A 22,009-nucleotide genomic window follows, 5' to 3' on the forward strand; every position below is an offset into this window, starting at 1 on the left:
CTTGCTTATTCAGTGATACTCTAATTCAACTTCAGAAATAGTCCTTCTATGTTTTTGTTAATGTAAGCACTGGAGGCAAGGTGGGTGAAGTGTCCTGCCCGAGGACACAACAACAGTGACTGGATGGAAGAAGCGAGGATCGACCCGCCAACCTTCCGGTTTCTGGATGACCCGCTTTACCTCCTGAACCACTGTCGCCCTAATTTTTGGCCTAAATTAAGCATTTCCAAGCATAAAAATGGCAAATATAAGACATTCAGAAGACACATTCGAAGACCTTGTGAATGATAATGTAAACTGGTCACTAGGTGTCAGTAATGTTCCTGACACACAAACTTCAGACTTGATCGCAGGAAGAACAGGCTTTTATTGCAGGTTTAAATGATCTCACAACAGGCACAATAATCCCTAATAAAAATCCTTAATACAAATACAAGCCACCTTTGTGGCCGTAACCCACGGCAAGTTAAAACTCAACTATGAACCACTGACGTCACTTCCTGTCCGCCTGCCAGTCCGCTTCCCTAAGGAACACCTTTATAGTAACACACGCAAGCACAAGTCTTATGTTTCTTAAATGGCTTATTTACTCTTATTATGTCTACTGTATTGGGTGATACGAGTGTAAAGGATTATAAGGGTGTTAGTTCCTGTCTAGAGGGCTTTGATGCTGTTAAAAAACGTATTTAGAAGGTTGTAACTTCTAACTTCTATGCTCAAACTACAACAATATTCCATTTATAAATAAGGACTCCTACTTCACTTATCACGGTCTGGTCTGGAACCGATTAACCGTGATAAACGAGGGATTACTGTATGCTAGCATGTCCTCCTTTTGAGCACAATCAAGCATCCAAATTAGGACGACCCTTTTCACATGATTTGATTTGGGTTTTTTTTGATGATGACTCCGGTAGCGGGAAATGGACAAAAGAACTCGCTAATGGAGAGTCTCGTAAACACACCGCTGAAATAATTAGCTTGACCTTCCACTGACGAGCTGACATGTGTTGACATTCTTATCATGACAGATAACAGTGACCATGAAGAGGTAATCATCTCCAAGTGCCGAATATCATTCAGATGCTCAGGCTCCGGTGTAATGGATGACGATTGATTAAGGTTGTACTCGGTATCAATACCAGGGCTCTGATGGGGATTACAGCTGCGTTCTCTGCACTTTTCAGCCCCGGTAAATCGATGTGGGATTTCATCGCTCTTACAACGGAATAATGAGCAACAAACGCTTTTAGCAGCAAGTAAATGAAGCAATTGTTTTAAAATGTGTTGCTGTCACTGACTTTCCTTTGATGATAAAAAAAGGCACTTGACACATCATTGAAAAGGTAGAACCTCGTTGCTGAAAGGTTTTAATGGTAAGAACTGCATTCATGAAGCATGTTTCTGCTCTTCCCATCATTCACAGTGACTGACAACATAGGCAAGTGCACATTGAAAGGCAGACAATGCATGTCACATTTTAGAGAAGCATGCTGTTCCACTCGTCCCCTCTTATGTTTGTTAGTTAATCAATACATACGCCACTATGAACCACTGTACTACTCCGCTACTAAAACTCACATAGAAAAATAGACTTCATTTGTGGGGGGACTAATGTGGACCACAAATTGCCTCACGGCCGTGACTCAAATGTGGAAAAAGTTAGTCAATGACAACAAGAGAAAAAGAGAATAAATTAAAAGAAAGCAAGCCAGTTAGGGGCCGATTCTCAGTAGAACAATTACTAAATGGAGCCATTCATTTCATTTCGATTCCAGTAACTTGGCAACTGACTGTGAGAAAAAAAATGGGGGGGAAATTACTTCTTTGGTTGTGTCAATGTAAAGATTCAAGCCTCGTAACAATAGTGGGGGAAAATTCATTGGAAGCTTGGACCAAAAAAGCAAGTTTTCAGTCAAACAATAAAAGCTACAGCAGGAACTGTGCAAGGAACAATACAACAAATGTATTCGGTATTTACTATGAAACTCATTCAGAAGCTTTACATGAGCAGTGATTGACTTCATAGACTAAAGATCTCATATTTAACTATTTTCACCAATTTTAGTCGCAGGGGTCCACAGCAGTGTACTGTAATACTGTGATTGTGTTCTAGCCAGTTGAGAAGTGTTTTTTTTTTTTTTTTTTAGTAAGCCCTGTCATATATGTCTGTAGCTTCGATGCTAATGATCTGCGTTTGTCCATTCCTGTCTCGGACAGAGTGTGTGTCTCAAGAAGCGCTATTGTGCAGACCAGTTGAAAAATTGCAGGAATTTACAGAATTTACATTTTTCACCCTTGGACCTTAAATACCTTCTAAGTAGAGCTTCAAAATGCAAAAGGAAGAAAAGGGAGTGAGCCATTTTTATTTTATTTTATTTTTTTGCATAAGCAAGCAACCATGAAACTGATCAGCTGTTCATCAGCTGATCAAATGTTTAAGACCATAGCTAAAAAAAAAAAAAAACTAAAGTAGAAATAAAAGGTTAAAAAAAGACTCAGTAATGAGTAGCTGAGCCTTTCTTGTTAATCACCAAGGTGTCCCTTATTTACTTTTGCAAAAGTTGGCAACCCCATCAGTTCATGCAGATTTGATTGGATTACTATTGAATATTTTTTGTTTCTGACAAACTTCTGCTTCGGCTAACGCACACATGAGGTAGTTTGCCAAACCACATGAACTCCTAAAGAGCAAGAAAGAAGGCAAACACCAAAGAAGAAGGCAGGTCGATGTGTGTGAAAAGAGGGCGTTATTGGAGTTCATCGTAATTATCGGTAATACAGTGAAAATGGGAGGAAGTCCATTTTGGTGTGCGGCCCTACATTTTCTGCTTGCACTCCTATAATTTTAAGTTAGGGGCCACTGTGCTCCTACTAAAAAAAATTAGTTTTGAGCCCTGATGCAGGTGAAGTCTTGCATCCGTTGTAGTTGGTCCCGATGAAATGTTGTCTCCAGAAAAAAGTGACTTATGTGGCTCATTTTCAGCGCTGACCGTTGTCACATTGATGCCAGGAGCCTTATCCAAGCATACCAGAGAAGACAAGTAACCTTTTACTGTACAACAGATGAGGGTGAAAAGACATGATTGAAAAGGGTGATTATTGCACAAGGCATCCAAGATCAATAGGGCAGAGGATGGATTCAATCGTTGTCAAGCGTCAAAAGTGGTGTCATCAGGATTTATGCGTGCTTAGCGAACATAAATTCAACGAAAGTCAGTATTTTTTAAATGTACAGCCTAGGTTTCAAATTGTATTGCTGTTGCTCGTGTTAATTTGTGCTGTCAAATGATTACATTTTAAATCAGATTAATCGTGGGTTTCAAATGAATTAATCATGATTAATCAACATTGAATTAAATGATCATTGAAATCTGAGGTATGCCCATTTATGCTGTGTTTTATTGAAAGAAAGATACATGGATTATATATATTTGCATGTATTAACAAACATTCAATCAAGCTAAAAGATACCACACGTCTTAAAAAAATCTATTTACCGAACACCAGTTTCTTTAAAAGCAGCAGAACATTTGAATCACACTTTAACCGTGTTATGATGAGCAATGAGGGGTTTCGTTCAAACACACCACGTCATTTAAGTTGAATTCACATTTTCAGTGTATTTTCTGGGATTTCCGAGCATACTCGAGTGCAGCAAATTGTACTTCCGCATTTAGAGTTAATAAGAATATCCACTTCTTGTTTTTCTGTATCTTTCTGTTTCTTTAGACGCATAATAAAGACGTTGTTGTGATGTTCGCAGTCTCCCTGAATGCAACTCGCCGTCGTGTAGTGACAATGAGGAAGTGCTGTTCTGACGACGGAGGGACACAAGACGTGTTTGTGAGTTGGACATAGATATATGTTGTTGGAATCGCACCGCTGTTGATGTGTTCAGGTTAGATTAAAGTAATAAAAGCACGTCAGACTCTGTGTGACTCTGCTGCCGTCTGTCGGCTTGCCATAAGGCTATGCGTTAATTACGCCAAAAAATTTGACCTAATGAATTAAATAAATAAATAATTTATTTAGCGCTAATGCGTTATTTTTGATGCCAAGTATAAACAAACTAAGTAACGGTGTCCTAAAACCTTTGTTCTCTTAGTGTATGACATACCTTCGATCATTTATTTGATCATTTATTTCTTTATGTCTTATTATAGACGCGCAGTGGACCACCACATGCATAAGAAACATGTTTATGTGTGCAGACACACTCACATCGCCTCACATTTAAATTGTAGTGATAGAAATTCTGGCTCTTTTTAGAGAACCAGGTATTTTTCACTGAAAAGAGCCTGCTCTTTCGGCTCCCAAGTGGCTCCTCAGGTAGTTTTGTCTTAAATTGATATATTACCAAATTATGTGTATTGTGTTTGTATGAATTACTAATGTAAAAAATACATATCACATGTTTACTATTTAATTGGTTTTATTTAAATTTAATTTATTTTCAATGAACAGCTACAAACAATATATTATAATAATATATTAGAAAACACAAATCAAATCTCAAATCTCTGTATGCAAATTTCAAACTATTTACAATCAAACAGCACAACATCAACTTTTATCAACAATTAAAACAAGCAAAACAAAAGAAAAAGCAGCTTCCAGGTATCGGTTGTGTCTTTATTGAAGATTGGCATTAAAAAACAAACAAACCCAAAAACAACAGCTTTGAGGGGCTGATCCTGTTTCTCCTTTCTGTTACGATGTGAAGTGAGTAAAAACACCTTAATTACGTTTAGAACTACAAATAAACTTGGTTCTTGGTTTGTTAATTTAAAATTGGCCATCACTTCATCAAAACTGTTATTTCGGCCAACGCCTAGCAGCTAGGACTACTTGTTTAATTTATCACACAACATTCTTCCCTCACGCGTTCTGACACACTGACAGGTAAGTGACCGAGTCCGAATGAGGCTTGAGTGTAATGAGTAGCAGTTTAATGAAGATGAGGAAACGTGTACGTTTTAGCAGGGCGGGATCCACCCCGGCGGCACTGAGCCTCGTGCATGCGTGATTCATGGATGCACAGAGCTCCACTATGCTCTCAGTGTGCCACGGGAGCTTACTGCACACTGCCCACTTGTGACTGCTTAGGAGCGAGGCAGACCTCTCAGCAGCACCCACCGCTGCTCAGTAAGAACAGAAACTGCAGAACAAAAGGTGCTTTCACTTTTAAGTCCCCAAATACCAGACAACTCTCCAATGACGCCAGAAAATGTTGCTAATTTGTCGCTAGTCAATTTTGAGAAAATATGTCTCCAAGAGGGTTTGGAATGTCAGCAGATTTAGCGACATTGGCAACGTTGGCAACACTGGTGCTGCCCTTCCGCCACACATCTTGACCAATGAGATTCGTCTTTAACAGAAGAAAAAAGAGGAAAAATGGCCCCCAGTTGGCTCCCAACGACGCGAGCCGGCTCCTGTCCTTCAATTCAGAAAGCCTGCTCTTAGAGCCGCTTCTTTTGCGACCGACACGTCACTAATAAATTGTAATTTAAAGGAGTCATCTCATGAAGGCAGTTAGGAGGTCATGAGCAATGTCACCTGGACGGCGGTCCCTAATGAAGACTGATGTGGGGCGAAGAGAAGAGGCCGAATGTGGCGCATCCGCAGTGAATGAGCAGAGCTGAATCCTAACTTGATCATTAAGCTATGAACCTGTTTCCAGCAATGGGAAATTAGCAGTTAATTTAAAACTGAGCAAAACATGGCACAGCCCATAAACACAGGGAACACAGAAAACCACAGAGGGTGTGTTGCTTGGACTTCTTATTCTTCTGAACTTTACATAACATTACATGTTAACATGACAACCTGGTCAAATGTCTTCTTTGTGTTTTCACTTTGTGAGTTTCACTTCGTAACGACTCCGTTGTCGAAACAAATGCTGTTTACAAACATCATCAAAATCAACTAAAAACACTGTAATGTGTATGCCATACAGTCAGACCTCTCTACATCGCGGTTCGAACATTGCAACGTTTCTTCAAAAACGTGTGAATTAATAAATGACCGCTGTTCCATGGTTGACTATGGGCTATTATTAGCCAAAAAATAGGCAAGTTAATGTAGTGTTCTGGCCACTAGGCATGATGAGACATGACATTAGATGAATTACCTTCACACTGCATGGAGTCAGCCATGGCATGTCCAACATGACATAGTGAAAAGAAGTTCTCCCATTCCGTGTGGAAGTGGTAGGTTTTTTGGCTTCTTACTTTGTCCTTTTTGCCCACTCCATTTGAAACCCTTTCTTAAGTTTAGAATACATTTGAGGCTAACTAGTTAGCTTGGGAGCATGTTTAAAGCGGAGGCTGTCTCTTGTGTTCCTGCAGTGATCCTGTAGCTCCCGCATTACAGTTGAGCAAGCAAAGAATAATTGGAGTGTAAAGGTGACTATAGTGGTCTTATTGCATGTCTACAGGGCTATTGTAACGGTAAAAATCGTATTTAGAAAGTCATAAACAGGTTTTATATGCTCTAACTATGAAAATACTCCATTCATCAATATTGAATCCTACTTCACAGTAATTTACTTATCGGGTTTGGAACCAATTAACCGCAATAAACGAGGGACGAGTGTACCACAGTAGATCCTCCACTATTTGCGTTTTTTGATTGAGGTGCTTATAAAAATGTTTATTTTTAACACGCTGCCTGCTCTTCACCCTCCAAACCCACCGTACTAGTTTGAAGGTGACGTTCGCCTCCAATTTTGGATCAACATTTGCAATAAAAGTGACGATTACATTAGATTCAGCTCCAAAACCCTCTCCGTCTCTCTTCCCTTGTGACAAAGACGCTAGCAAATAATCCAGGTTTAAACCCGAATATGCCTCACACACATAAACACATTTTAAATGAGATAATGTCAAGGTACTCGCCAGTAATTAATGATAATGTAAGATGAATTGCAGTCACGGTCGAGCCTTTAACCTGATCGTCAGGCTAGCGCTACAACCGCTCTGCCGTCTGGTGTGAAGCAGCCGCATCTCCCTCTAAATTAGGCAAACATAAAAATGGCTATATCCACTAAAATACAAATATAAGGCATTCAAATGGCACATTCAAAGACATTGTGGTATGTAGTATTCTACACTGGTCACTACGTGTCAATGTTGTTGCACTGATGAGGCAATAGCCACCACAAGAAGTCTTGTCCAGAATAGGAAGTAAAGAAAGAACAACAATATGTGTGCGTCTATGTTATGTTTAAAACCCACATCTAGAACTATCTACAAATATAACAGTAAGGAATGCTACTTTGCACAAATTCACTTTTCACGGTCAGGTCTGGAACCAATTATCCGCAAAAAAAGGGGTTACTGTCCATCCATACACCCTTCCGATGCCTGTAATGTATTTGTTTTTTAGCCTTTTTTAGTTTGTCATTGATGTGTTTGTCCACATTATTTTCACTTCCAGACACGTTAGAGGCTTTGAGGTTATTGTAACCTCGCCCAAGCACCGCCCCAACATAATCAAATAGCACACATGACTGAAAATTACATTGGTTGTGCTCAAAATACTTTGGAAGACATGCTAGCATACATCAGCCAATGACTAATGGGCAATTAGCTGCTTAGTCCGGCCCTGCAAAAATGTTTTGTTTGATGGCGGCCATGTTTTTCAATCAATTGTGCTCAGACTCGTTTTGTCAGTCCCCTGAAATGTGTGTGCTGAATTTATGGAATGCAAACAGCCAATGGTTGCCACCAGCATTACAAATGACCCTAAAATATATTTTCAATGACATAAAAGCTAAGTTGCAATCACACAATATTAGAATGGGATCCAAAACTGCAACCTGCATCCTCCATACAAAAAATGTATACGACAGCGGCGACAGTTAGTAGTCAACAACAAGTCATCGGTGACTGACCATTGTGTAAAATGGACATAATAGAATCATCGGCATACATTGTCAACTCAAATGGCTTGATGACCTCAATGTGGAGTGACAGCAAAGACCGCTAGACAAGGCATGAAGGCTTGGAAGTAGCGCCGTGTTTTATTCAACACGGATATGGCTCTCCGCCTCAGGCACGGAAAGCACCTCATCAACCTCACGTTAACCCCTTTGGTCTTCATCTCGTATGCTGTCTCCTCAGAGGTGCTTAGAGGCACCGATGACCTGAGGCTGTTTTTCCACACTTTTGCCGGTGTGTTGACAACACAGGGGATCTAATCAATCAGCACTAATTGCCGGCTTTCCCTCAACACCACTCACTCGAAATAGGATCAGTCGTGTATTAAAACGGGGCACTTATATGAAAAGCAGTTAAGTTCTTTGTCTTTGGAGCCAGGATTTTCCAGTTTCTACCTGCTTCTGTTTGATTTCATGTCCCATTTGCAACGTGTGCCTTCAGCCTCTTTGCATTATTGATAACAGTATATTTTCATAGCTGTGCCAGAGCTGTAAACAATGGCATCATTCAATTGAAAAGGGCCTGGTTTTTGTCATCGTACTGCTTCATTTCTTCAATTAATTATCCAAGTCTGAAGACTACTGGAGAAATCAGAAATAATGAACACCAAGATGACAGGAAACACAGGAAATATATCATTAAAAACTGGCACTCTACTTAAAATGCAATGCGTTCTCTTATTAGATGGATTTTTAGTGATGTTTTGGACCTTGTTTCATTTAGTTTGAGTTGCGCTGTGTTGATTTGAGTTTTGAGATTTGAGTTGGCCCCTCCATCAGCCTATGTGTCAACCAATCAGTGTCTTACCTGCCCTTGTGTTTCCTACCAGTGTTTACCAGTCCAACTGTATCGTGTTTCTCTTTTCTTTCACAGATAGATACACGAGATAGATTTATCGTAAATGCTCCAATTCATGCATCTGAACTGCTGAGTTTCCATGATAATGATGGGCACATTTACTCTACACGATGTTTACTTTTTTACAGTATACATACATTTTTTAATCAACCTCAGTTTTCAAGATTAATTCCAGATATTTAATTGATTTCAGTGTAAGCTTAACGTTTATGATCAGAACTCAAGGTGATCAAAAGATATGAAAAATATTATTAGGATTTTTGAAGAGGACATCTTTGTCGCTTAATGGTAGCAGTTCAACTATTCCGATGACATCGTAATCATAGAAATAAGTTATAAATACATTCTTGTAATTTGTTGTGACTAACATGCTATGAAAAATACACATTACAATGTTAAAAAGTTATTGAAGAAAACTGGTATCACCCATCACTACTGCATGGTCTGCCAAAGCAAATGACCGCCGGGTACTCCGGTTTCCTCCCACATTCATTGGCGACTCTAAATTGTCCATAGGTATGAATGTCAGTGTGAATGGTTGTTTGTCTATATGTGCCCTGCCATTGGCTGGCGTACCCCGCCTCTTGCCCGAAGTCAGCTGGGATAGGCTCCAGCATACCTTCAACCCTAGCGGCACAGAAGATGGATGGATGGATATCAGTAGCTGCATTTGAAGTATCATGAGTGCTCAGTGTGCATCAGCTTGATCTACCTCTGCTGGCACTTTAAAATGTTAGTTGCACAACTCAGCTGTTGGTGTGAAAGTCGTGCGTTACATTTGCCGTACTCTTGTTGAACTCATCATTGTTTTTTATGTTGTGAGAACAGTTTACTCCTTAGTGCTATTACATCATTGGTTCTGTTGCTGTTGTGTTGTGCAATCTACTGTTTAATAAACAGATGTTTAGTCTGGAGTCACGTGATTTGGACTAAAGTCAAACTCGAGTCACAATTTTGATGGCTTTGCACTCGACTTGACAATATCATCAAAGACTTGCAACGCAACTTGGACTTTGACATCAATGACTTGGGACTGGACTCTGTCTGATGACTTCAAAATATTGAGGATTTTAGTGAGTATGTTGAGTAAAATGGAGGGTTGTCTTAGAATAGTCGACTGTTCAATTTGGAAGAGTCTGATTTGACTGATTTGAATCCCGCAGTCGAATCATTCAAAAATGTCATGTGATTAAGATGGCTGAGCTGCTGAGCATACATTTTTATACGTATATAACGTCTTTGTTTTTGTTATAAATAGCCTATTTTGATACAAATTCAGCCTCGTTTGTGTTAAGAAGAATTGAAAATGATGATAGTGGTTAGCATGTTGGCCAACACAGTAACAGCCTGGAGATTTATTTGTGGGGATCTCCATTATTCTACTATTAGTCGAGTACGGACAAATCTAACTAATCAGATTGGACTATGAAAATTCTTAGTCGAAAGACAGCCATAGCAAAATGTATCCATTGTTAATTCACTTCCAGCAAGACAACACATTTTCCCACAGAATCTGCCGCATTGAGTCTATGACTTCAGACTTGATGTGGATTTTCACGTTTTTACTTGACTCGAGACTTGGGAGACTTACTTGAGCCATGCAAAGCACTGACTTTCTCCCACCTCTCGTAATAAGTACCATGCGGTCAAAGAAAACTATGTTTTACGCTCTGTTTTCTCATGCGCTTGAAATCATTATTAAAGTTTAAAAAATGTGTTCTTACATATAATGAACTAACGGCCCTCTATGAGGTTTGGGCTAATAAATTAGAGCATTTTCGGTAATTCCCCTGACAGATGGGAGCTGAATGTGAATATGGGGGAAACAAATGCGGTGCTTGTTTCACCACGGGGGATAAAAATGGTCTTTGACTTTTTAGTGTAATCTTGTTGACAAACCACTCTCAAGCACATGGATATTGCAGGTGCTCCAGGTGATAGATACGCCCGCACGAGTCAGGGAGATTTATTGTAACACAATCGTTGCTTTTTCCTCACAGTAACAGCCCAGCCTTGAGGCTTCTCTACAAAACAGCTTCCCTGCTTGTGGGAAGGAAAATCTGTGGCATGGACGTGGCTCGGCCTTGGCAAGTGGGCTCACTCGTCCTGGCTTAACTGGCTGGAATCCCCTGTTGATGCTCGGATCAAGATGGGCTTAACTGGCGCCGCTGTCCCGCAAGGAGAAGCCGTGGAAGCTTGTTGAGAAGGCTTTATGGACTGTAACCTTTCCAACACACTCGCATATGCCCTTCAATTCCATACATGCAAGGAAACAAGGATACACGTAACCTGTCTGCTTCACACTGCCCACGCCGGGGATCGAACACTAGGGCGCTGAGCGTTGGGCCAAAAGTCCAGACTGTCTACCAAGCATTTAGCGCAGCTCTTAAAGCCGAGGGAGTGAGGTTTTACCAATGTTTTACCCATGCTTTCTTTTAGCATGGAATCAAATGGTCAATTAAAGTAGTTAACGTACAGAAGAATCATCATGCACATTGTGGTAAAGGTCCCATAATATACTATTTTTTTTTCAATAGTTTTGAATAGGTCCCAGAAGAGTCTATTTGCCAAAATCTAGCCTTGATATTGGGAACGCTTCCTGTTATATGTCTTTGGCTTTAATGCTAATGAGCTATGTTTGCCCACGCCCCTCTCCGATAGAATGTGTGTCTCCAAAAAGAGCTATTGTGCACTTTATACACTTTTTACATACATACTGTAACACTGTAGCGCTTGTCTAACGTGATAGATGGCATATATCACATACAGCAATGTAACATTAAGGAGTGGGACAGGAGGACACAATTGTTAGCAACTGTTAGCAACACTAGCATAGCTATGTGAGCTACAACGCTACCACTGCACTCACATTTGAACATCAAACAGCGAGGTTATCCTATTCAGGGAAGGAAAAACAAAGTTATCTCACCACTGTGCTCCACCAGGTCAGTAGCTGACTGACGGGATGGTTGGCAGAAATCAGGCATTATTTTAAGATGTGTAGCAAAGCCTTATTTTTTGTTTTAAAACAAATTTACAAAGTTGGGTCGTGCTCATCCAGCCAGGAGTGTGTCAGAGAAGTCATCATGTCCGGGAGGAAAAAGGAAGCGTTGAAAAGCAAGCGTTTGAGTACCTATTCTCTCAAAATTGGAGCAAACAAGTGAGGGAGATGATACCCTTTTCTCACATTTGGTGCTCAAACATTTTGACTCCTGGGTCAATTTTTTTGTTGTTGCAGGGGTATATATAATTTAACACCTATAATTGTAACAGTCCACCTGGAATTATTTGTCTTATTTTATCTGAATGAATAAAGAATGCGGGATTTAAGGTATGAACTATAAAACATTACTGTCAAGACTACGTGAACGTCCTTGTTTCCTTCTTGACATGTTTTGCAATCAAGCAAAAACAGCTAAAAAACAAAAAGGCAAAACAAATAACACCCATAAAAGATAAAATATTACTTTTTTGCAGAACTCTGTCGTAGAAAGCTTGCTTCCCTGTCCCTCCCCGTCACACAGGCTCAAGCTGCTTTGCACAGAGTACACTACTACTACTAAAGCCTTGTCTTCCTGGAGTCCCTATGATTACCGTAAAAACCCGTATATCACTAGAGAGCTAGAAGTCTTTTGCTTCAGAAACCATTGGAATAATTTAGATTTAGTGAAAGACTTACGGTAATTTCGAAATAGCATTGCAAACACTTTTGCCGGCCACAGATTCAATGTTAACGGTTTGAAAAAATAATTTGGAAACTTCTGAGGGGGCGGATTAAAACGCTTATCGGGTCGTGTATAGTTTGTCTACGTCTTCGCCAGGGAGACATATTACTGTTAGAACATCATTAAAAAGTACATGCATGACAGGGGACATAATAGGCCACCTATCCCTACCCATCGGTTCATTGTTTGTTGGTCTGTCTCAGGTTGCTGGTACAGTAATCCAAATGTAAGAATAACACAAATAGCCCTCTTAGGCGAGGTGAGGGTGATGTGATATTTTAGAAGGTCTGAGTTGGACAAGCGCTGCACTTTGAGCACAGTAGGGATGAAAGCAGGCCCACTCTATTTTTACTCACCAAGCCGATTAGAAGTCTTTCATAACATCAGTTCATATTATGTCACTGACTGAGAAAACATCTGTATTGATTTCATTATCAGCTTCCTGTCTGATGAAGTTGGTTTGGGAGGCTGAAGGGTCACAGGCAGGTCTGATAATCAATTTTGCCTGTTTATAACTCATTTTGGTGCGGAATTATTGATACCATGAACAAGTCAACATTGTCTATCAGGGTTTTAGCTTTTGTTTAGACAGAACTGGTGTTGCTTTGCCTCTTTATAATCAATGGTGAGGTCAACACCTTTGCTTGGACAGTGTGTACATTTAAGTGGGTAGAATAAAAGACTGCTTCACAGCCTTCTTGCACACTGTGCCCTGAGTGAAAGGTCCTCGGCCCAGCTGTGCTGATGAAAACACCACGTTAATCCCTGCTCTGCCATTCGGATCTCTCAGTCCGAAAGCCTCCAAAATCCTCTTTTACAATTGCATCAGCCCATCCACCGGAACACACTGCAGGTTAAGCAAGTAGAAGTCGGTAAAATAACCTGTGCCTGTGCACCTAAACGTTTGCCTGGTTATTCGATTGATTTTTATTTTTGGCAAATGCAGCACAGCAGTAGTTTTGGTATGTCAGCGGGACCTCTGCTGTGGTTCAGACAGTAATATCTCACCAGCTAATATTCCACAAAAGACAGCCAAAGAACCGCCCTAAAAGACCTACTTGACTGATTTTGGCTCAATGTTTGCAGAATGAGTTTAAAAGTAAGGTGGTTTAATTTCATCCGTTGTTTCTAAATCAAAATGCACAAGCTCCATCAAAAACCTGCGTTACGACTGACATGGACCTCAGAGTGAGCGCTAGATGGATGCATTGTGTCCGAGCTAAAAATACTCAAATGCTGTACTCTTGTGATCAGTAGTAATGGTAGTAATTTAACAATATCAGAACATCAAAGAGCACCCATCACTCTATAGGAAAGAAACTCCATTTAGGTTATTGAGCTAAACCTAGGCAGGTTGTCTGCTTCCAAATTCGGAACATTCGCTGCATTTCCCCCTGACATTAGATTTTCTTTGCATTGGGAAAGAACGTTAAGGCTTCACCACTACTTCAGTTGACTTAAGGGAGAGAAGATAAGAGGAATGACTCGATACGAGGCGTGTTTCCGTCTGGGTTCTGCCATTTAATTTTGCTGGTCCTCGCGGGGTGCTGTTGCTAGTGGCAACCTGCACTGACAGTGAAGTCAGATGCAAGCATAATGTTCTACCTATCAAAATGTGAATGTTGAACTTGAGTTTTCAGATTAGTAGTATGGAAAGCTACAAAGACTAAAGTTAAAGCCTAGACTTTGTATGTCTGTGATTTGCAGAGAAGCCCTATTTCAACCTTTGCTATTCAACCTAATATATCACCTCAGGGGTACAACGGAACAGGGTACGTTTTTTGTGTGTAAAGATAACAAATTTTTTACTAAGAGAACTAAGAGCTGCATGCAATACAATTTCTCAAAATGTCAAATGTCAAAATGAAAGAACAAATACATTTAGTGTGCAATATTCACACACATAAAATAATGTGGCGGCCCACATCTGGCCCCCGGCCCTTGAGTTTGACAGATGTGCTATATAAGCTTTGTGTTATAGGTGACAAAGCAAATTAGTGTCACATCTAATAATATATCTCATTACAAAGAACAATGAACAAGCTGCGGGCCGAAAATGGCCCCTGGGCCGCACTTGTGACACCCCTGGTTTATGGTGTTAGATTTTGAGTAAGGTGATGATTGTTTTATTTTTATCAGGATTCGTTACGTGAAGTTTAGCGTTAATACTGTAGTGTGCAGCGCCGTTCTCATATGGAACAATGGCAGCACGCTGCTTTCCTCTTATGCACTCATCTTACACATACAACAGAGCACGTTAGATCGCTCTAATACACCACAAGGACGCAGAACACGATGCGGTTAAAAAACAGCGAAACTGCGAAAGGTGAACCGCGATGTCGCGAGGGAACACTGCAAAGCAAAAAAGATGAAAAAGGTAACATTTTAATTTTGTAGCTGTCATAAAAATGTAAAAATAAGTTCAGCACTGTTACTTTTACGATGTAAAAACAACAAAATACTTTACTCAAGGATGAACAGTAAGGGGTAACTCCACAAACTTGGCACAATAAGCCCATTAAAAAGGAAACACAGAGTCACAGAGTCCTTTGATGCTTGGATAAACATTTGTCTTATGAAGTACGCACAACTTTGACGTCCTGTGCACTTCAAGAAGCATATTTTGGGTGAAATTATAAATAGTACAACCTTACAACACGGAAAAAAAGAATGCTCATAGTTTCCAATTGTGCACCGGTAGATATGCGTTCAGCTTAACCAAAGCAATCATATGCCACAGCATTTTGCATCACCTCCCCAACACATTACTGCAAATGTGCTTTCCCCCGCACACTCACAACCAATAAAGTAAATTACCCAAACCAATATTAACTGATGGTTATTAGTGCTGCATGCCTCTCTTTGCTCATTGTGGGAGACTGAATGTGTACTTTTGTATTCTCAGGACTACATGCCTTACGTGAAGTGAACAACACCAGAAGCATCACGGTGAAGTGCTTTTCTGTTTATAGTTTTTGCTCAAATGAAAGCGTCATCAATCAGGAACTATGTAATAAGACATTTATTTGATCTTTTAAGTGCATTTGTAAAGCTTGACTCAAGGGGAAACGCACAAAAAACGACATACCTGCACAAATGGCAATAAAGTCTACGACTGTTGAGATGTTTTCCAGGAGACAGTGTCCATTCTTCATATAATCCCTGAAATAGTTGCATTGAATCTACTTATTTTGTATTTGTTTATTTAAAAATGTATTTTGTTTTAATATAACATGACATTTTACGGATTTATTTAATACTCTTTTTAAATTTATTTGATGCCCTTTTATTTCATGATGCTGCAGCAGAAAAGCACCATGAACCCTCACTGTGTGTATGCCTTCCATTGCAGTTCAACCAATCAGCACACTGATCCCACTCACCACGTCGAGATAGCCATGAAATACGGAAATAACATGGTTCAATGAAATGATTTTATGCATTTCTATTTTTAATTTAATTTGAATTGTTTTATATACATTATTTGCAGACGATACTACCGTGTTTTGTTCTGGAGAAAGCACGCAAGAGCTAATAAAAAAAGTCAAGGATGAAATGGTCATATTAAAGCCATGGTTTGATAAAAGCAGATGATCCTTGAACTTAAGTAGAAGTAAAATAATGCTATAATAATAGCAGAAAGGACATGTCTGACCAAATACAAATAGACGGAGTGGACATTGAAAGGTTGAATGAAAATACATTTCTGGGGATCATAATAGATGAAAAAATGAGCTGGAAATCTCACACACTTCAAAAATATACAACAAAGGGTGGCGAGAAATACTTCCATATTGAATAAAGCATTCCAGTATGCAGAATTCATTTCTGGAACCGACTGAGCAAAGGACTCAAACAATGTACCAAGATGAGTGAATTAAAAAACAATACAAGCAGTTGATGTTTGCTAAATATAACGCAGAAGAGTCTTGAAATTGCTTTATAATGCTTGTCTTTATTTTATTTATTTCATATTTTACTGATTATTATATTTATTGTTCTGTTATGCTTGTTTCTATTTATTATTATTTGTTTGTTATTATACTGCTTATAATTATTAACTGCAAAAAATCTTAATAATTACATCATCATATTGTTACATTATCTTATTATTATTCTATGTAATAAAAATCACATATGTGTAACAGATGCGGAAAAAAACATGTATTATCATGTCTGTAATGTTTTTGTTTATGGGTTAATTTCTCCAAAATCCCTACTTTGTGATTTGTTTTGGTTTCTTCTTAAGTTATAATTTAACATCTGTAACTTTATTTTCGTATTTCCTTTGCCATGGTATGAGCTTTTATTTTGAAGGCTCAGGGGATGTCATACTGTTGCTCACGTCGTCAGTCAGTCCATGTTTGTGCTGGCTGACAGGTACGTTGGTGTGGGAGCAACTAAGTTTTGTAATAACATTTCAGTGGTTAAAATATTGCTTTATATTAACCTAATGGGACCCCTGTTGTTACTTATTTATGTTTCTTTAATAATATGTCGTGTAGTGTGGTTTTGGGGGTGTTTTTGACTGTGGGAGAGCAAGCTAACTAATTAGCTATCAGCCACGTTTTTCTCTCTTATTGGGGGTGGGGTGTGCGTGAGCGTGCATTGTGCTGAATGTGCCTTGTTCTTGTATAGGCCCGTTGCTGTTGAGGAGCTCACGTGCATGTCATTGTATATTCCACCACACTGCAGGTATATTGTTTTACATTGAATGATTTATTTCTTTTATTCCGTTTCTTGTGCTTCAGTTATGTGTATTTAAGTTAATGGAATTACATTATTGTTATGTATTGTATTTATTTCATGTCATTTCATGACCTTTGTTATTTACTTTACTTTCTTTACATTTTGAGTCCATGTTTGTGCTGGCTGACAGGCCCGTTGCTGTTGAGGAGCTCACGTGCATGTCCTCATTGTTTATTCCACCACACTGCAGATTCCACCATACTGCAGGAATAAACTCCTGTTCCAAAGCCATCTCTGTGTCCCTTCATCGTGCACCAGAACACAACGCAGTATAGCCGGGACCTGCGGATACACTGGCAGCCCGGCTACATATGGAATACAGGAAGTGAATCACATGTACTGCACAAGATGTGGAACGGATGGGGGGTAGGATTAAATAAATTTTGCTTCTTCCTGTTCTTTTTGAACAGGTGGAATAGTGGAATGAATCATGTGACGTATTCCACTGTAACTTGCATGCAAATGAAATACCTACTGTAAGTAAAACTATAAAATAATGTCATTTGGAAATAGCAGAAAGGACACGTAATGCAAATAGATGGCGTAGACATTGACAGGGTGAATGAAAATACATTTTGAGGTGTTATAATGGACGACAAAATGAGCTGGAAATCCCACATTAAAAATATACAACATAAAGTGGCAAGAAATGCTTCAATACTGAACAAAGCAAAATTCGTTCTGGACCAAAAATCACTCCGTACTCTCTTTTGTTCTCTGGTTTTACCAAATCTAACTAATTGTGTGGTGATACGGGGAAATAACTACCAAAGTACACTTCACTCACTAACTGTACTACAAACAATGTCATTTAGGAGAATCCATAATGGTGGTGATAGAGAATGTACAACACCTTTATTCCTAAAATCATAATTATTAAAATTTGTTGACCTGGTAAACTCTCAAAAAACAGCTAAAATTATGCATAAAGCAAACCATAGCCTGCTACTCAAAGATGAATTTACAGCGTAGTATTAGGGACACATTGAAAAAAAATCATTGAAAAAATAATAAAGATTTGGGGATTAAAGTTATAAATTGACAAGATAGATAGATACACACATTATTCATCTGCAAGAGAAATTCACGCTTCGAGCAGCTCTCCAAAAATCACAATAAAGTCATACTAAACAATCAAGGCAAGATAAGAAAAAAAAGAAAAGAAAATAGAAAAACAATACACACATAAATAAATAATACGGAACGGTTCACTCCCGAACACATAATAAATAATAATAATAACACATGATAATAATAATTCATGATAAGATAATCAGTCCAGTCCTGTGTGTGTTTTTATCGCTCCCCCTCTGTTGTGTTGAAAAGCCGCATGGCCTGGGGGAGGAATGATCTGCTCAGTCTTTCGGTGGAGCAGGGCAGTGATAGTAATCTGCCAATGAAACTGCTCTACAAGACTCATTCTACACACTACACTCAACACTCTAAGAATAAAGTCGTAAATTTACGAGAAAAAAGTCGTAATATTACGTGTGATACGTGTCGGAGGGAAAATAGGGCAGAGCTCTTCATGAAGGAAGGAAACTTTCCTCTTGCTTCAGGCAAGCTTTTCTCAGGCAACGCCTGTATCATAAAGTTACGAGTTTTTTCTCGTAAATTTACGACTTTATTCTTGTAATATTACCAGTTTGTTCTCCTAAATTTACGACAATAAAGTCTTTATTCTAACATTCGTAACGGGCTTTGCCTGAGACAGCTGTGGGGGGACTTATGTGAACTTTGGCCTTGGGCAAAAGTAATATTACGACTTTTTTCTCTTAAATTTTATTACTTTATTTCTCGTCAATTTACTACCTTATTCTTGCAAATTTGCTAATGTTTTAATTGTAAATTTACGACTTTATTCTCAAAATCTCCTGCAATTGGCTGGCGACCAGTCCAGGGTGTACCCCGCCTCACGCCCGAAGTCAGCTGGGATAGGCTCCAGCATACCTTGACTTTATTGTAACACATTGTTATACCGCTTTATCATTTTTCTATGTTATTCACAACAGGTAAAAGGCACATGTTGACTAGAAAGTGAACAAATGTATTCGCAATTGATGTGGCTCGGGGAGAGGGTAGGATTGAATAAGCTCTGCTTCCTCCCACTCCTTTTGGACATGTGGAATTGTGAAATGTAACATGTGATGTATACCAAATAAATTAAACCATTACTTCATATGATACTTCACAATTTAACTAATTATTGGGAAACGCACTACATGAATTTATATTTTAATTCATTTATACTTTATATCTTTTTTTAAATGTCATTTTCACAACCACAAAATCCTCCATTTGCCACCCCCACATCCATCTAGCAGGATCTATAGGTGTTATTTTATGAAATTGTAGCGTATGTGTCCAAGTGTGAGTGCGGCGTTATGAAGATGGGCATGCATGACAGCAGCAATCCTTCAACCTTAATTAATAATCCTTGCACGCTGGAAACACTAATGATGCATAATTACGTTGCCTGATGACCACGTCCATTCAGAAAAAAAAAAGTAAAACAGCCTCATGGTCATTTGATTCAAATCAAGCAGCGTTCATAACAATTAATTTTGATTAGAAAGAGATGTTATTTTCAACTTGAATTGGTCGCATCAGACCCGGTCTCGTAATATCATATTTTGAATGAAAACGATGGCCGTAGTCGTTCACTGACACTTCCTGTATCTCCAAGCTTCCGAGCTGTTGATGTGTTATGAACATGTCTCAAACCAAATTATTACAACGTGTGACATATTGCTTTATTCCCATATATGCTGTTTACTCACACGCTTGTAATGGTGCGTTATTACGGTTGTGCAGCAGAAACATTCCCTGAGGCCATTTGTGTTGATTACATTGGAGGCAGAGGTCCCTTAGGTGTGTCACTGGGTTCACACTATAATGGAGGCCCTGTACTATACATATTAAAGCTAATGTTAATTTTTTATTTGTATTTTTTCATTTTTCAACGTTTCATGGTCATATTAATCACAGCATTGTTATGTTTACAAAACATTTGCCTCAAAACTAATGGAGCAGCCTCCTAATTAATCATAATGCTATTTATTGCTTTTCTTTTTTTCAGTTTTTACATCTAATTGGATGTTCATGTGGAAAAGATGCAATTAATTTTAGAATAAGGTTGATTTGTTTCCTCCCCCTGTTGGGCTGATAGGCCATCAAAAACACTGTTTTATTTAAGGGGCCCCATTTCAGGGACTTTTAATATGATATTGCATCCCAGTGAGGTATCATAGTAAGTTTCTATTCACAAAATATTCCATAAATTTCAAGGTTGTGGAAAAGGAAAATCTGCCTTCTTCTCCTCTTGCCTGAATCGCTTGGATTCTGCAGCCTCCTTCCTTGACCACCGCTACTATGTTGCGGTTGGTCAGGGTTCGAGGGTCAGGCCCAACACCAGTGAGGGAGCTACGGGGTGGCCCCCCCGTGGCTCCGTGGTGCAGAACATTAGTTCAGCCTGACCGCTTGGACGCATTTCACTGCGGCACACAACTTTCCACAGAAGACAGCTGCCTATTTTGTGGAGGAGCTGTCAATAAAACCGCGTCTTGCATGACCTGCAAGCGGTAGGTGAGTTCTCCATGGTTACTTTGGTCGCTTCTGGTCAAGTTTTGTCACGATGTTGACTTTGATTTCAATTCTTAAGCGTGATTCAGCACACAAACATTTTAAGCATATACATTCAAATGTAGGCGAGGCCCCCTTGAAGTGAACATGTGTAGCCATAAAACTGAACGTTGAATCAGGAGCGGCCAATTGTCTGCACCTTGTGGCTTCTTTCAACATAAATGTTGATATGATATCATGATATGATAACATGATATCAATGCAGACAGAAGACACAAAAACTGCAGGAAACAGAAAAACTGGCCACTTAGGGAAGAAGATTCATTCATTTATTCATTAATTTCTCATAGTATATTATATAGTCATATAATATATATAATATTAGTAATATTATTATATTTAACCATTGTTTTACTTGAAAATACTTAACTTAGGCAAAAGAATGTTCTGAAATATTCATCTTTTTGACTGACAATACATTGCATTCAACCAAGAAACAGCGTGACTTCATGTTCTGTTGTTAAATAAGGTTTAAAAACTAGGGATTAAGTCACACACTTCTTATGACACAAACCAGAAGCTGAGTTTTACCCGTCCACACACAAACACTGAGTCTGAGTTTCCGAAAATCTCCACTCTGGCCGGAGTTCTGCGTCATGGCCAGTTATGCAAAACCCAGCGTCTCAGGTAGATTAGAGTCCCATGGGAAACACTGACTGTAGATCAGGAGAATTGCTTGATTCCTTGTGCTTCCTGCCCTGTTAACCTATGAATAAGACAGGTACATGAGTGACGGCCACACCCACCGCGCCATTCAAATGCCAAAATAGGGGTGAATGGCGGGAAATAACTCCAAAACAGCAATGCAAGTATAACAAGACGTGGTAATACACAATAATTTAGCCACTGAATCGCTACTCTGTATTCATTATAAAGTACACACTGCTGGATCTGTCACTGGAACAAACACGAAACCCGTTAGCCAGCTAAGATCTACTGTATAAAGGAGTAAGTAAGATCCCGCTCTGACGCTATTTGTGTTTGCCAAAGAAGCAAGCGTGCATGTTTGTGCTAAATGCAGCAGCCATGTTACACAACACTCACCTGACATGCCCCCCCATTCTATTTGCTGGAGACCATGTCAGCCTGCAG

This window comes from Dunckerocampus dactyliophorus, chromosome 9 (assembly GCF_027744805.1).
Source record: "Dunckerocampus dactyliophorus isolate RoL2022-P2 chromosome 9, RoL_Ddac_1.1, whole genome shotgun sequence".
NCBI classification, from domain to species: domain Eukaryota; kingdom Metazoa; phylum Chordata; class Actinopteri; order Syngnathiformes; family Syngnathidae; genus Dunckerocampus; species Dunckerocampus dactyliophorus.